This window comes from Lissotriton helveticus, chromosome 1_1 (genome assembly GCF_964261635.1).
Source record: "Lissotriton helveticus chromosome 1_1, aLisHel1.1, whole genome shotgun sequence".
Classification (NCBI taxonomy): Eukaryota; Metazoa; Chordata; class Amphibia; order Caudata; family Salamandridae; genus Lissotriton; species Lissotriton helveticus.
The window spans coordinates 520,751,854-520,768,731 of NC_136057.1; the positions used below are offsets into that span (position 1 = coordinate 520,751,854).

Sequence of the window (16,878 nt, forward strand, 5' to 3'; positions counted from 1 at the left end):
GAATCTATTAGCATATGTTTAGTGTAATTCCAGCTATAAAATGTTTTCTGTCACTTTAAGCTTCAGTCCCGTTTATCCTTCCAAATGGTGTTACATTTTTTTGCATAAACTGAAAGCTGCATGGTCTAAACGGAAATAGCTTATACATAAAACATTGACTGCAGTGCATTTTAATAGATTCAGAGGTTTTAACCTAATATTAATCTATATGTAGTCTATTTTCATTCAACAGGTAAGTACAATAATATAACCAATCTAGTAAGAATACATTGTTTTATTCTTTGCATTAAATATACAAAAATGGTCGGTGAATAACTGGCAATAACAGGGTTGTTTTCCACCAAAATATTCCAAGTGACATTGTAGATAACAAGAACAACGCACGAGATGTATTTGGACTGTAGTATGCCTATTGATTGTGGTCGTATATAATCTCTAAATCCTGCCTCAAACGTCAAATTATTGATCAACTGTGTAAGGGCAGAATACACATGGGTAAGTCATTCACATTATGTCCTCATCCCACTCATCAATACATTTAGGAAATATAAATATAATATCTGCCTCTCACCCACCAGCCTTGGCAACACTGTACTTGCACTCCGGCTTACTATTCAAAAACATAAGTGTCATCCGCCACAAACTATGCTCATCCTCTGAGGATTCCTCCTTTTCCACACCCCAAAACCTTGCTTTCCAAGCTCAATAACAACACAGAGGTACTGTGCTGTCTGTGGCTGTTGTAGTGTCTCTGGCACCACAGAGAGAAATCCTGTCAGCTGCGGTTCTGCACAGACCCACTACTAATTGGGCAGAAGATGGAAGGGTGGTGCCAGGCTGCCACAAGCATATCCCCCAACTCCCTTAGTTCTGCAGAAAACTGAGAGAGGTGGAGGAAACAGCAGACTATCTTTCATCTCTTCACCACCCCCTTCAGGTACCTAGAGATCAGAAGGCGGACACGGTTCAATACTCGCAATTCCCCTGTATTGAGAGTACCTCTGGAGAGCCAAACAAAGTGGAAGAAGACTGGGAAAGTGATATTTTAACCGAGTTATTTCCTTTCGTACCTCACCAGTACGGTACTGAAGGTGATATTTTCCAAATATCGCATACAATATGCATTCCATATTTATGTAATTAGAATTTAACTATTTAATATTAAAGACCTATTGATGGATGTGAATGGAAGTTCACAAATGTAAATGTACATGTATTTATATAGCACAAATCACCGACCCGGTATCTAAGCGCTTGCTTAGGGAACCCGTCCTGGTATTCCCCTGTGAGATACCCCGGCAGGGTATCCACAAGGTGAAAGCCAGGCATCCCGCCGCGAGGGGCCGTAGTGGAGATTAAGCAAGCTATTGCCCAGAGTCACAGAGTGTGACCCCGTGAGTTGAGTAGGCACTGGAGCGAGAATTGTCGAGTCCGTGGAATTTTTTAGCCCGAGGCGGGGAATCGAATCCTGGTCCACGGCCGATCTCAGCTTCCGGGTCTGCCACCTCTAACCACTGAGCCACGCTTCTCCACCAATATGATACACTTTAATATGATTAAGAATATAGAATACCACTATCTTGATCAATATACATAACATTCAGGTCTATCACAATTGCATAGCAAGCTCACAATGTTCTCTAACCAATATTCACAGGGCTAATAATTTTTCACAATTCGCAAACAAAAGAAAGGAACATTTCCCCTTCAGCCAAGAAATACAGATCAATCATTCCATGTACAGAGAGGCTGATTTAGACTTTGGCGGAGAGGGTATCCTCTCCCCCAAAGCTATGTTCCACCCACCTCATTTGTAGCTGGGCGGAACTTCAGTAGGTAGACAGCAGAGACTACTCCATATCCATTACCTATAAACACCTCCATTGGCCCTTAGTCCTTCTGACCATCAAAGGTTTGCCTATTTATTCTGCCACCCTATTTAGAGTCAGTAATGGGTGGTATCAGGGAAATGTGGTGGGGCAGTGCGAGGGAGATGGAGAGGTGCAGCAGATGGGGCTGTGAAAAACAAAACAATAAAAAAATATACCTGCTGGTCTTCTGCTTGCGGGTCTTCTGCTCCTCTGGATGCAGGCTGAATGCAATTTGCCAAGATTGTTGATCCAATGTGAAAGACGGGTGGTCTATGCGGCATGGCCCTTATCCGGGTTGGGGGTCCAATTCCTAGCGATGAGGGAAGTGATAGCTGGACCACTACCATAGACTGCCCAGCTTTCACATCGGATTGCCAATCTTGGCAAATTGTATTGCTCTGGGGTTATACCATCCTGCACCTCATTCAGTTATAAGTCACCAGACCGCCATAGTGGACCGATATTTGGCACTTGCTTCTGTGTTTACCTCTTCAGTTCCCCGCAGTCACTTGTGGGACATGGTTCACTGCTGTGAACAATCAACAGGCATTAGTCTCTGTTTCTAAGGGATCGAAATGCCATCTACTGTACACACCTTGACACTGGCATATGAATTATCTAATTAATTGGGCTATGCTGTTTGTTTGCATGTTTGCTTGGCAATCTGTTTTCTCTTCTCCAAGCATTTAGAAATGCCTAAGCCTTTCTTTCCTTTATATTTGTCACAGTGTGTGGGTTCCACTTGATTGTTTTTTGCCTTTCATAAACATAAATATATTAAAGAATTCTTGTCCGGGTGGACAAACTAATGTAGATCTCATTGCATTTCTATATTCATCCTTTCCTCCAATCTTCTTTGTGAGGGACCACTGTTTGTATTAAATACTCATACAGATGAGAGCAGTTTCAGGATAGGGCAGAGCGGGCTTGTTTTGTGCTCCACCTGGAGCTAGGAGCCTGTGCCTACTGATCTCTCCAATCAGAAACACAGATGGGTTGGAGAGATGTCAGTGCTCATGACGGTTTGGCCGTCCTAAGATAGCTGGCCAAACCGTCATGCGTACTTACAGCAGAGCCCACCACTCCTCCTCCCCCTGCTGCAGTGCTGTGGCCCTGCCCCAAGACTTGACAGCAGGATGAAAAATAAAATGATCTGTATTTAGATTATTTTAATTTTCAGCTGCCTCTGCAGGCAGAGGGGCGATGCACCTCTTCCATAACGGAGGAGCCACCGCTGTTTAAAGTGAGTGAACACATAAGCAATTTTCACTGTCCGTCACTGCCAGTTAAAACAAGGCAGTAAGAGACAGTGAAAACTGTAAAATGATCCCCATGCCATAGGAGAAAACTCCCATGGTGCGAGAGTCGTTGTTTTTTTTTTCCAAACCAAAATCCTGCTTTGGGATTTTGTTTTTGAAAATAAAAAAAAACATTGAAAGATTGGTGTATGGCTCTGTCTGTCAAACTTTCAATGCATTTACAGGAGCTGTTATGAAGGTGCTATGAAGGCGGTTCCTGTAAATGCAAGAGACGCCTGCTGGTGCGGTTTCCAAGCTGATAGAACTAAAGAGAAACGTAGGGCCATATTTAGACATCTATTTACAGTAGTATTCTACAAGTTATTTAAAAAGTAGAACATATTCAGTTCAGTCGTTGTGGCTCTCATTTGCTTCAGTCAATAGAGTAAACAGTATAGTGTTCCCGTATTAGTGCCAGTGCTTTCGGCCCTTTGCTTATGGTGTTTTCGAAGTATTCTTAATTCAGCTCTATAACCATTTTTGAACATCATACACACATGTTTGGCGCCCTGTTGGATTTCCATTGCACTGTGCTATTCCTCTTAGAAAGTATGAAAGCTAAATCTATGAATTTACACATAAGGTTAATGTTCTTGAATCTAGGCATGTATCCTAGTAGACATATAAAAAGGTTACTCTTACCGGACACTTATGGTATCAATTCCTGTATCTCCGACCAATATTGTTTAATCATTTGGCGATCCATGTGGTAAAAATGTGTCTGTCTTGTGGGGCCTCTTAGGCAAGAGTCAGATGCTCTGGGTAACACACATGTAATACTTTTATGTAGGTTTAGTACGAATAATTACATTGTTAAATTTGAAACCGCGGCTTGTAGTGACTGATTTGTGTATGTTAAGATACCATTCAATTATTTGTGAGATCCTACTCCAACTTGTCATCCCATTGCTTATTTACTGTTGAGATATCACATACAGAGAAATGTCAATTTCAAGAATAGAATAGTCACATCGTGTTTACATTTCCCATAAGTTAAAATCACAGACCAGAGCAAGGATATTTGATCTGGTCTTCCTCCAAGTCAGTTTAGCTGCACTTACCAGTACATTGTGTAAGATAAACTGCACAACAGTCACTCCATACTATTTCCTATGAGTTTCAATGAGTGTGGAGACCCCTTGGTATAGAGAACCCCTATCATATTAATTCCAGCGTGGAGCAATTCTGTCTTGTCAAATGTTTTCATCACATCTTTAAACTAGGGTAGACAACACAGTGCTTCATCCGGGATACATAAAAAGGTGCCACACGCTCACTACAAGTACCTAGTCCAAGAATAGCATGCTGCATGGAGTTCCCTAGGGTGTGATGTGGTCAATTTTAGGGCCCCAAGGAAAGCCCCTTCTATATCAGCCCACCCAAGACAGTTTTGATCTCTACTCCGTCTATGTCATCCTTATCATTCATCCAATGCATTGGCCAGATCAGCCAAATAGTACCCTTCTAAATTGGACACTCCTGGTCCTCCCTTGTCCAAAGGGTGCATTGCTTTCCTCATTGTAAGTTTTCTTTGGACAGTTCTCCATAATAAGCCAGTCTGTAAACTCCGTAATTCCTTAAAGAACCATCCCCTCAGCATCACAGCCATCGCCACAAAAATGTTGCGCGATCTAGGCAATATCAACATACCCATTATTGCCGCTCGGCCCATTGTTGAAAGAGGAAGTGTACATCAAAATGAAATGGATTGTTTAATAGTTGTCACTGCCCTATTGGGGAACCTCACTGGAAATTGAACATCGAATTGGTAAATTGTAATGCCCAAGTATCTGAACATTACTGTTTCCCACCTTATGAGGATCAATGAGATTTTAGTCTTGTATATTCTTCCCTTGGTTAGTGTGCAGAGAAACATGAATTAACCCAATTTTTTATCAGTGTCAACATTATACCAAATTCACCCAGGCTCTAATAACACCATACAATCTTTATGGAGGGTTCGATAAGTAAAGAATAGCATTATCCATTTTTTGCAAGAGCATATTCATGCCATTTGTGAGACTCACTCACAATGCCGGACTCTCTCGCACAGTCTTTTCACGAATACTTCATGACCAGATTGAATTACATGGGCAAAAGTGGACACCTTTATCTGGTGCCCTACTGCTTGAGCAACCAAGGTAAAAGGACCTTCCCCATTCATGCCCTGTCAACTGGGCAGGCATACAATATTTGATGCATCCATGGAAGACCGTCCTCAGTTCAGTTCTACACAGAATCTCTTAAAAGTACTGCCAGAATAAGATACCCTTGTTCTGGCAGTACTTTTAAGAGGTTCTGCGAAGAGCTGGAATGAGTCCTGGCTTCCACAGAAGAATTAAATTCCTTCTTGGTGGATTCCGTGAATGAATACAATTTTTCTGTGGATGAATCAAATGCTTTCTTAACATTATCTAGAGAGGGAATTGGTGCATCTTCATATTCGTGTGCCAATTTATCGAGTACACAGAAGAGGTGCAGTATATTGATGGGGGTGTTTTGGCTTGGGATAAAACCATTTAGGTTGAGTGGAATTAGTATCCATAGCAGGGGCATTACCGTATCAGCTACTACCTTTTCCAATATTTTTTATTTGTTGCAAAGTGGCTTATTAGTAGTAGAAAATATATATGTACCATTGGCAGTACGGCCACTAACACAGTCTAAGGCTCAGAATAGGTCTCTGAAGATTATTCCCATGCTCAACCCTTAGTAGCTCAGCTGCGAGTAGGCAGGCTTAACTTCAAAGACAGGTATGTAATGCATTTAAAAACACCAATTCAGTAAATACTTAAGAGACAACACGCAATATAAATCTGAGAACAATTTATAAAAATAGGAAATATTCTTATCTTTAAGATGACACCAAAACTAAAAGAATCCAATGTAGGGAACCGGAGATATGAATTTATAAAGATTTAGCGCTATATTGCATATAGAAACCTATAGCGCCTATTGGGACATCCGGTCAACGTAGACCAGGACAAAGTCAAAGTTTCATGCTGACAGTGATGGAGCCCTGCATGGCTACCCCTCGCGGTGGGTCTCTGTCAAAGTTTTTACTTTCCGTTTTTGTAACTTTTCTGGAGCTTTTCTTCCCGGGGTCCCTCGAAGATCTCAGTCAGTCCGGATTCGGTGAGGGTTTGCCGGATTGCCTTGCAACCAGCTCCCGGTCAAACCTATGGCAGTCAGACCTCTGAAGCTTTCCAAAGGGATGAACCAGAGATCCAGGCCATCTCGCTGTTGAAGGTGGACGGCTTGACCCTTGCAGCTGGTCCTGGTCACCTTTTCTAGGTTTGGACTTAGAAACCTTTACGGAGCTTTTTCTCCCAGGGTACCTTGATGCTCTTCACCAGGCTGCATTCGGTGAGGGTTTTGGCGGCTTAGCTTTCTGCCTGGTGAAACTCTGGATGTCGAAGCCCCAAAGCTTTTCAGCAGGATGAACCTGGACAGCAGGTCGGCTTGCAGTTGAGGATGACCGGTGGGCTGGCCAGGTTGAGTCGGTCCACTTATGGAGCTTTTTTCCAAAGTTGCTCCAAAGTACTTCAAACTTCTGGAACTTCTTCCTGAAGTTCCTTTGAGGGTCCTAACGTGTCCAAAACTTACTCCAAGGGTCTGGAAGATCCAAGAGAGCCCTTGAAAGTTTGGGACTTCAATTCCCACAATCCACTTGGACAAAACCCTTACAAATTCACTGGTAGTACTCCAGGCTGAGGAATCTTGGTGGTGATGGTCCAGGTGAGCTCTGTTAACGTGTAACTTACAGAGCGTCCACTCTGTAGTCCTTTTGAAGCAAGTTATTAGGCCTGTAGTTCCAGAATGTGCAGCAGGCGCAGTCAGTCACAGTGCAGGGCCCGTTTGGTGCAAATCAAACTTCTCAGCATGGACCCTTCCTCTTCCTCTTGATTTAAGCAGCAGATCTGAGAGGCATTGCCCCTCTCAGATACTTATTCAGTGTTCTCTGCGGTCACACAGGAGGGCAGTCCTATCCAGTGGGGTGCATTACAACACCCCAGAGTATAACTATTTCCTCCAAAGTGTGGCATAATGGTCTCGCAGAAAGCACTATTTCTCCAGAATTCAACATGGCTGAAGTCTCACCAGAGAGGTAAGAGCTGCCTAAACCAACCTCCAGGATGGCTCATCTCCATATTCTCCCTCCCCCTGTGATCTATACGTTCCTTCCTTAAGCCTGCCATCTGGCTGGGTTCAAAGAGCAGGGGTGTAAATGAAACTGTTTTCTCCTGCCTGTCTCCTCCGCTGGGAGGCTGAATTTTGGCTTACAGACAATAAAGTTTTATACCTTCTTGTCTGTACATTTTAGGTTACATTCAACAATAGTATATTGTTCGATTTATCAATACCATTCTAGTGAGTCCTTGAATGATATTTTTCTAAGTCTCCTGGCAGAAAGTTTTAATGAATACCTTCTTGACATGTTAACCTATGTGGCTGGGGATTTGCAATTGGAAAAATGACTTGGGCAATTTTCCCAACACCAGGGCTGATAAAACATCGTTTATCAGAACTTTGCTTATATCTACAAGACCCCGACCCCTGGAATACATAGGGGAAACTTCAGGGGTTCTGAATATGTCAAAATATTGCAGATCCTCACTCCACAGTGCTCCTAGCACAAACGTTGATTTTGGGCAGCACTTTACGACAATGTGGGCAGTGAAATTTGCAATTTCACGAAAAACAGGGCATATAAAACCTATTTTATAAGGGTCCTCCTTATAAATACCTGACCCCCCACCTTTGGGACTCCACCTAGGGGAGACCCAGGGGGGTACTGAATATTGTAGTTAATTAATTTATAAGTGCCCCAAACACCAAAGTTGAGTTTGTGCACAATTTACATTTTAAAATCAGTCCTGCATCAGAGGGCTGCTATTAAACTGACCCCAGGCCTCAGCAGTGCACACATGCAAGTACAGAAAGGGCTGTAGGCCTCTAAACTGCCGTGGCCCCCCTGCCCTATTATGTACTAGGGCCTTATAGGGGATGTCATGCCAATCATAGGTGTATCCTAAACCATAGTGTACCCTAGTGTATGTAGGCGTTTTCACTGTATTCTAAGTGTGTTTTCAGCATAGCACTGGTCTTGGCCTAGTTAGGAAGAGCTCAGGGACAGTCAGAGTCAGTTACCACCAGTACCAGTCATCAAGAAACAAATCAGACTGTCCAGGGCACAAGGATGGCTTTGCAGCAATATTTACCATAGAGAGTGGTCAGTAGGATATCACATCTAGTGAATTCCTAGAGGATTTAGGCAACACTTCTATTATGGTTTCTGCTGTGATCATAGGCAGGACCCTTCTATCGAAAGCTTTCATATGCATGGTCAATAATCTAAGAACTAATTTCAGTTTATTTGTGGAATTTAACTTTGTTGGTATTCTGTCAGTTCCAGGCATTTTAACCCAAGCAAGCTGATCTATTTAGTTGCAAATTTCTGTAGGGTTTAATGGAGTTTGTAAAACGTCTTCCTGCTCTCGTGTCAGGCAGGTCATTTTTATCCTATGCAGAGAATTCACCACAGTCCCTTTGCCTATACAAAGGGGCAACACATAGAATTCAGTATAATACGTAGCAAATCCCTGATTTATATTTTACTGTGTGTAGCACCATTAGCAGTGCAATGTTTCTGATCAAATCCATCAGGCCCTAACCACCGCCCGTTGTTGCCCGCAATATATTGTTGAGTCATGTATCCCTTACGCTTAAATCCCTCCACCACTTAAGTCTCTCCACCAGTGTACAATTTTTTTTCTTTGTGTTTAATCATTTTTAATTGAGTTGTGGACAGGCACCAGTTTGCAAATCTATGTCCTTGAACTCCCAATCCACCACGAGCTTTATTCCATTAGTCGTTTTAAAACACATCCCACAAATAAAGACCTTAAAGTCATCCTATTTATTTACTTTCATCTTGCATCATACCCTCATTTTCTTTGAAATAATTGTCTATGTGTTCCTGTATGATTGTGTGAAAACGTATAACTTCCAGTGTGTCGCCCGGTAGGTACCAGGTCGGTATGCCCCGTTCCACACCCATAAAGAAAAGATTATGATCCAACTCTGTTTGTCCTAGATATTCTCTATGGCTAGGTGTGCGCTACTCCCACTTCAACCAAAAACATTTCAAGCTGTGTTTGTATCCCATGGGCAGGGAAAAAGGAACACTCCAAAGTCTACGGGTGTTGTCCCTCCCTACATCTAGTAGTTGACAATGGCATACCCAGGCTGAAAGTTTCTGCCTAATGAGAGCCCCTTGATGGGGTGGGATTAATTTGTCTTTAACTACTTATAGCACAGTGTTGTAGTCACCATTACATATGCTTGGTGAATTGTAGTATCTTGTCAATCCTCTCCATCCAGCCGTCCCTTTAGTATGTAAATCTATTCTCACCATCAATGTACCACTTTTACACAATATACGTTACTACCTCTGGGACAATTCATAGGAGTGTGCCCCTAGAATGGTCAGAATAAGTGGTTCCCACTATGTCACCCCACAACCATTTTCGCAATTTCTCAATCTTTGTGTTTCTATGATGGGTTTCCTGCAGGTACGCAACATGAATCTTCCTGCACTACGGAAGCAAGTATTTTCTATATTCTTTGGCTGGTGCGCCAAAGCCTGCCACATTCTAGGCAATACAACTGCATACATTATTCACTGTTTACAAAAAATATAAAAAATCAACCTGATGTGTCCATTTCCAGCAGCTAAGCCTATCAGTCTTAAAACCCACTGAATCATTGTGAAAAGGTGGATGGTGAGCCTTTCCCTTTTTGTCTTTTCTTGGTGTGCAATTTGCATTGTTGACTCCCTGGCATTGCCTGGCCTGTGTTGTGTTATAAAAAGCCCTCTAGCTGATATATGTCTCTCTAACTGAGGCATTTGGAACTGCCTCATAAATGTAACATGTTAACTAAAAAACAACAAAACGTTTGTCAATTTGACTGTGAGTAGTACATGTGTTGCGGAAGTAGCACTGTACGTGGTTCCTTGTACTCTGCTCCCTTCAAGGAGTGCAGGTTGTGGCCAGTATTCATTCAGCCCACCCCCCTCCAGGCCCCATAGTCTCCCTGTGCTTGTAAGGAGAGAAGATTTTTAGTCAAGAAACTATCTGACCATCTTAGATATCTTTATCATACGCCTGCCGTCTGCATTTCTGTTGGATTGCAAATCCCATTGGTAGACTTTGCATTGGGTCTGGCTTAAACAAGATGATGCAAAGGCTTTGTAAATCTGGACCTTAGAGAGAGTCCCAGCAGTCATTGGTCTCACTATTAGGCCTCAGCCCAGTAAATCTTCGCTACACAAGTGTAACCATTATCATCACTGGCCATTCCTCAGTCCACCTGCGTAACTGTCTGCTATGGTGTTGGAAGAAAACGCAAGGTTCTCTCACAATGACTCTCAGCTTTGCTAGGTAGAGCAAACTGTATTGAATCTCGAACCTGTATCGTTGTTGTTTCACTTCCATAGGGATGTTCTTGATCACTGCACTGAGGCAGAATAATCGAGAAAAATATAACCCCCAAAATGCGGATGTGATGCTGGCATGCTCCCCTCGCCTCATCCTCTGTTCTGTGTTGCAGATACTTCATCAATTTGTTCAGGTCCTCGGTCAGAACCTCTGTTACTGTGGGTCTCAGAGCAGCCAGTATGGATTCGGTTTCAGAGACTCTGTCCCAGAATGTTCTATGACCTGTTCACAGCAAATTCACTTTTACTACAACTGAGTCCTTCTTTAAATCTTTATTCGACCCAAAAAGGCCTTAATAGTACACATATCATCACTATTCATTCATAAGTACATAACCATATTGGAAATCAGTAATAAAACGTTAAAAAGAACCTGAGTATCATACATTATAGTACAGCGCCTTTCCTAAATTGTATAGCGCCCCATTTATAGAGTGCACATCATCGGTAACCCATCAATAAAAGGACAGCAATATCAAAACAGTAGGAACATCTTCTTAATACCCACCCTCGTAAAATACATTATAGTACATTACTTTGTTGGAATGTATAGCGCCTCATATGTAAAGTGCAGTCCTGAGTCAAACCAGAGGGGTTCTCCAGTGCAAATATTGGGGTTAAAGCATCTATATAAAACCCTGACATTACCCTTAGAAAATCTGGTTTTAAATAATAGCTCCTCAAACCCTCGTAAATGCTGCAGAAAAAAATGAAGTGCCCTGTGCTTTTGACTGCCACACCATTACAAGGACAGGGTATAGTGTCAGGTGGATGCTTTTCATTTAAGGGAAGGCGACAATGTGGTGAGCTATGCCCAATCATAATCTGGTTAACACAAAGCGATGCTGAGTGTTGGTCACCAAGGTCAAATCCCGTTGGTATCCCTCCAGCAAACCGAATGATATATAGGAAACAGCGGTATGCTTCCTAGTTTCTTCACACATGCTGAGCACCTTTCTATATTTAAAAAGTGGTCTCAATTTTAATTTTTGTTAAGGGAGGAGCAACTAGAAGTATTAATCAAGACTGGTGAGTCAGACAGCAATTTAAAAAGTCCATTGATAGTCCATTAATAAAGGACAACCTGGGTATTTTCAAAGCATGGTCAAGAGCTAGGCATTCAGATATATTGGACTTGATGAAGTATGTTTCTTCATTTCTCTAAATAGACTGCCAGAGCATTGGGGTTTTAAGCCTAATAAATCCTCGAAAAGGTGTAAGTCGACCTCCTCGTGGACTGTAAGGGATGACACTGATCTAGGTGCACCCAACAAGTATTTGAGTAAGTGGGTCTCTTCCGCCTGCAGGGGTTGGTTCTGTGCAAAGCCCCAGGCCTCCCCGAAAAATAGCAGTTGCTGAGTCAATCTCAAACGCGTTTTTAGCGTCATGTACGGCATATAGGATTAAGTCATTCCAACACTGGCTCAATTGTTTTAAACAGGTCAGTACTGTCTTTACTCCCTTCAGCCTGAGGGCTGGGAACACACCTGCTATGCATCATCCTGCTGGATTTTGGCTTTATCATTCTGTCAGTGTGCCAGCGTTAATCACAGAAGGGAAATTTGGAAGTGCTTCCCGTGTCCCACATGACTGATGTAATATTTTATTCCACTACTTCAGGTTTGAATGTTGAACACCCTCCGTTCAATGCAGCTTCAAATGCATGTTCCCCGGCCATTCTCAGGATGTCTGTAGGGATCTTAGATGCTGTGCCAGTGGGAAATACCAAGACTCAAGGACAGAGAAGGCAAAGTGCTACTTGGGTATCAGCTGGGTCCATCACCTATCTGTGAGGGCTTCAGGTCTCTACATCTATCCAGTCCGCATTGCAGAGTGGTTACAATCATGCTGTGTGATCCTCTCCCGCTGTGGGCGCCATCGTGAATCCTCAGCAGCCTAGTGGTGTAATTCCCTTTAATCTAGGGTCTAAATAAGTTTCTTGGTCCAACAGAGGCTGATGCCTTCCAAGCGGGGTACACTGCATGTGATAGTGGACAACCTTCATGAATTGGCAGGATTAATGGTCTCGTAGGGAGATCGAACTGGAGCCTCGTCTAGGTGTGACTCACTATTACGAGTCGTACCAGACATCCTCCCACTCCCGCTACTGAAGAGCATAAACAGTACTGTTCATACAGTTGTATTCATATAGTCATGGAATTATAATTTCTCAGATAGGCTGCCTTGTATGCCTTGCATAGCAACAAGAGCCTTAGTCCTTACCAGGACTTCCGAAGGCTTCAATGGAGTTTCCACTTAGCTCTGCGGTGCTGATTTAATATTTTACCAGACTGACTCTAATGGGATATCAAGGTTCTCTTGCAGGATGTTTCAACAAAGAATCCCTCTATCTCCTGCTCCATGAAATGTCAATATTAGGAGCATCTTCTTTCATGTGAATGTCCTCAGTTTGCATTTAATCCAGCACATCTTGTAAATAATGATGGTACCAAAAAAGGAGCAGAGGTGTGGCGTTCCTACTGCTGCCTGGATCCATGTTTAGCGAAAGGAACCATTGCAAATGTCTTACTAAGATACACAAGCACCAGAAGGTGTCAGGTTCAATCATGATAACAAGGAAGTTCAATCCACCTTTTACTGAATAATGTTTCCCCTTAGCCAAATTCACATTGTTAATATAAACATGTGTATAAATCAATGGGAATATATTTGAAATTCATTTGGGAATTGAGTCCTCAGACTTTGCTTGTCTAAACCTCTACTTTGAAATCAGCGAGTGCCCTCTGTATAGAATGGGAAGTGTGGTTTACAAAGAATAGTCTACACAGTAAAACAAGTGTGGATGTCAGCTGAGAAGTCAACCGTAACATTTTGAGAGAAATAAAACTGCATGATTATCCTGTGAAAAATAGAATCAATACACGCAATTTAGCAATCTGACATGGTAGGAGTCCCACAAGTAACATTTGTAGTTTCCTTGGGGAATTTGTAATTGGTTTGTGGAAGTGAATTGGAGCAACCCAGTATTATGTAGGAACTAGGGTAATCACGTCCTAAAAGAGGCAACGGTTACATTTTTCCTTTATTTGTGTAAAGCATTTAATAATTTCACTCAGCATAAAACGGTCTTTGTTGCTCAACTTTAAGCAATAAATCACACATAGTGTTTTACACTACCAGAGTTCTTTAGATTTAATATATTTATAGCAGCTAATTTTAATAAACAGCTGCTAGAAAAGTGTCAGGTAAAAGTGAATATGGCAGTCAGCAACAAATAGCAGAGCTTTGGCGTAATGTGCACAATTTTAAAGCAAGAAAATACTTTTTTCAGGTTAGCAGATGGTCTAACTACTGGGAATACATAGATCAATTGCCCAAAATACCATTGGTCGACCTTTTGTCCCCTGTTGTAATCAATATGAGAGGACACCTTCAGGACAAAGAAATTACAAAGGGGATTTCTGGTAGCACATCTAAGAAGTTGATAGAAGCACTATTTTAGTGGGATGGCCAGTGAATTAGATAAAAAGCCCTAGAAGAAGGCAAATTAAGTCCACCTACATCAGATCAAATATGGGCTGTTTGCACAAATCTAAGAAATATGCACGTCTCTGACTGAAAATGAGCTGTGCATATTTTGCGTGATGGATGCAGTGTACATCTTTTTACATCTAGTACCCAAAGTAATTTGTATGAGATTTGCCTCTGCATTCTTTGAAGCAGAAATTAATGGCTGAGCTCAAAATTCTCACTTAATGGTTCATCATTACAATGTTTTGTCCCACAGATGTAAACATTTGTATAACTTGTTTTGGTAATGAAATAAAACCACACACAGTTGTAAACTAATCATTTCTGGTTTCATTTATATTTGACCCTGAGTCTAAGATCCAAGTGTGTTCACTTGCTCTGTTCAAGATCAAGCGTCATGTGCACAAAAGCATTTTTGCGGTTTGAAATGGCCCGACCCCAAAATGCCTTTTCATATGTATAAAACACAAATTGTGATTCATAATATGTTCCCGAATCTCAATTTTTGTTTAGTGATTCAGTATTTGGAAGGGGCATCTTGAGGGTGTCTCTTATGAATACCGATTTACAGTGCTATGTATGAATTATTTCTGACTGAATTATGGTTCCAAAACATTCAATTTTTACAGACACCTCAAAGGTGGTAGTAAACATTCGCAAATGGGAAGGGGTCTCTACGGGACCTCTTCCCCTTTGTTAATTTTAAAACTAATATTTCTAAAGAATAGAAGGAGGAACACTGCCTACTCTTAACATATGAAATGTAAATGTTTCATTTTAATTTTTGAAAAGAGCTGCCTTTCAGAAAAATAATGCTTTACTAAAAAGAAATCACAGAAATGGTGGTCTGCTGACTACAGCAGGCCAAAATGGGTCACAAATTGCGACCAACCTCATTAAGATTTTTGTATTCGCAAAATTCCCTAAATTCTGTACATATGGCTCTAAATCACCTGTAAGCTAATCAAGGGATTGCTACCAAAGAGGCAGACAATTCTCATGGGTATGTCGACATTTGCCCAAAGAAACAAAATGGGGCAATCCACTCCACACATGTGTGACCATCTGCACACGTACATCCAGCATTTATGTTTGTGAAATTCACTAAGCACGTGCTGCGCTTGTTTTCGTGTGTAATGTGTCCAACTGCAGAAGACCTAGTTTAAAGCCTTCCTTCAGTGACTGCACTTTTGTCAATGGGGTGCAACTGACTTATGAGTAAAGCAGATACAGAACGCTGCCCTAAATAAAACGAGACAGAACTTTGCATATTGTTGGTGGGGTGTGTGTGTGTGTGTGTGTGTGTTGGGGGGGGGGGTGATGCAAAAAAGGGATGATGTCCTCGCCCATGGCATTGCCGACCAGTGGAAGACCTATTAAAAAATTTTTGAAAAACCCATTAGAGGTAAATGGCAGCAAGAGACAGATGATGCTTTGTGACATTCCCTGCCTCATATCCATGCTGCAATGACTCGCTGCGTTATTGATGCTCTGCTCTGTACAATATGAACTAATTCGGCTTCCTCTGCTCTGTTTCAGGTGGTGAAGATTCCCAGCTATCCATCATGGCGTGAAGGTGGCGCATCAGTGCTGTCTCTACTGTGCAGCGGCTCGATTGCCTTCCAGCCTTCGCAGTATCAGTTGCTATGATTTCTTCCATTGACAGTGACATTCCTCATTTTGTACTGTTATTTGAGCGTGATTTCATCTTTGAAAAAACACAAAAAATGGGCCGCTCGTCTGTCTTATTTTCATCTCTCGCTATTCGACACACCGAATTTCAAAGAGGTTTGTTAGTGGCGGGTAGACCGTGATAGTTCATAATCCGTTTTTTTGTAAAAATAAAAAAGTGGGCGGGACTGTAACATAGGTGGACGTCGATTTTATAAGCACACTGTTATATTTGTTAATGAAAACCATGTTAAAAATTATAGTTGACTTAATTTTGAAGCATTTGAACACAGGCACGTGAAAACTTTCTTCCCGTACAGGGAAGATGCGCTAAGCACTTTTTGTGATCTACCGCCCTCTAGGGGTAGAAACACGGCTGATGGAGCAGGTCACGTCACTAAGTACCTACATCCACCCTCACAGTCTGACCGGCCAGGTCAGTGAAGCCCGAATTCTTAAAATATTTAATTGCAAGGAGACATAACACTTCATTTTTTTGGCATTCTTCTTTTGGTGTGAAAGTTATACTTCTGGAAATATGTAATTTATTGTGATGGTAATATCACAGCGTTCCTTGTATTTACTTATTTATTTATTACAAACTTTTGTTGATAATTGTATAAAATGTCAATGGCATATTTCCTTTTGGTTGGTTCAAATTGAGTTAGATCATTCCTTTACCATGTCATTCTCGAAATAAAGAAGAGTTTTCACAACAGAGTTGCACATTTCATTTTGAACATTTACGCATGTTGTACTTGATTGTAACATGGTCTTGCTTTATTTGTATAGAAAGTTAGCAATTACCTTATTGATTTTAAATCATTCAGTGTAATGATTTATTAAATAGAAATGTATTTGTAATTAATGGCTACATACCACCAAGGATAAAAAAAACTGTGATGAAAACAAAACACATCACATACTTATTTCTTAACAAGTCAGAAGGAGCAAAAGAAATGCAAGCAGAACAGCTCATCCCGACGCTACCAGCTCCACCTATCTCCAGCCCCGTCATTCAACTGTCCAGCATGGATTCTTGCCA

General features: G+C 41.6%; 1 protein-coding gene across 1 annotated transcript in view; it reads left to right on the forward strand.

Annotated features, from left to right (window-relative positions):
* The window catches only part of LOC144770064 (potassium voltage-gated channel subfamily A member 5-like), a 488,637-nt gene extending 472,125 nt beyond the window's left edge, over nucleotides 1-16,512 (forward strand). The window contains exon 3 of the mRNA XM_078654297.1: nucleotides 15,702-16,512. The gene's annotated coding sequence lies outside the window, so the exon portion shown is untranslated. The remainder of the gene's footprint in view (nucleotides 1-15,701) is intronic.
* The last annotated feature ends 366 nt before the right edge of the window (nucleotides 16,513-16,878 follow it).